Genomic DNA, 1,021 nt, shown 5'->3' with positions numbered 1-1,021 from the left:
CCACCTGTGTTTTAACAAGGCCTTCAGGTGATTCTGAGGTTTGCTACAGTTTGTGAACCTCTGATGTAGACTAGCCCCGCATTCTCCTTTTAATCATTTCTTTATTGCTGTCAAAATAGATGAGTTTGGAAAAGGCACTTACTAGAAAAATTCAGTGGTTACAAAACATCCAGAAATATTTTCCTTTAAATTTTCTTTTTTTCCTTTTTCCTCCCACCTCCCACCCAAATTACACAGTCGAATTTCCCACATTTGGGGAAATTGTGGGGGTCAGCACATCCAGAGTGCAACGTGTGAGCTTCACCCTGGGAAAACCACCTTTGTGATCATGGTCTCTCCCCTGCCAGGAGAATTTTCTTAAAAGATAATTCTATTTTTCTAATTAATTTAGAGGATAAAATCCAAGATGCCAAAGCAATTCTAGACTTGTTTATGCTTATAAATGATTGATTTTTAAATTTAGATATAGTCTCAGGTTAACTGGTTAAACAGTGGAAAATTCAGTTAACCAATTTAGTGCCCACTGGGCTGAACAACTGGTTTCGGTCAACGTGTGGCTGAACTGAAGGGCTGTTGCAGCCAAAGCCAAAGGAAGGCTGGAAGGAGCAGAACTTCTGGAAACTTCAGGTATACAAATGTGGAATGTGGAAGTCCTTGTAAATGACAAAACAGTTGACATTCTCTTCAGCCACTCCATCAGCAGGCATCTTTTTATGCCCTGGACACTGCCCTAAGCGCTGAGGATCAAAAGTAAGCCGGTTGCATCTTTAAGCTTCTGGAGCGCAGGGCTGCGTGGCGCAGGCGCACGTGTCAGAGTGTGAATTACAAAGTGGCCACGTGCGGAGGGAACTCTGGGAGCAGATGACAAGGCGACTCAGTCTGTGTGCGTCTGGCGTTGGATGGTGGGACTACCCCCCCCCCCCAACCTGCTCGGGTCTCCGTCTTTCCGTATTTCTCTGGATCGCAAATACCTGTCATCAACTGCTAATAAGGCTGGTAGCCAGCGCCCTGTTTTATTCCA

General features: G+C 44.8%; 1 pseudogene; it reads right to left on the bottom strand.

The window, feature by feature from the left end:
• Positions 1–222: 222 nt before the first annotated feature.
• On the bottom strand, positions 223–355 carry LOC116151815 (U1 spliceosomal RNA; annotated as a pseudogene).
• Positions 356–1,021: the final 666 nt, after the last annotated feature.

This window comes from Camelus dromedarius, chromosome 10 (assembly GCF_036321535.1).
Source record: "Camelus dromedarius isolate mCamDro1 chromosome 10, mCamDro1.pat, whole genome shotgun sequence".
Classification (NCBI taxonomy): domain Eukaryota; kingdom Metazoa; phylum Chordata; class Mammalia; order Artiodactyla; family Camelidae; genus Camelus; species Camelus dromedarius.
Note: the sequence above shows the minus strand (reverse complement) of the source record. Positions and strands in the feature narration are given on the sequence as shown.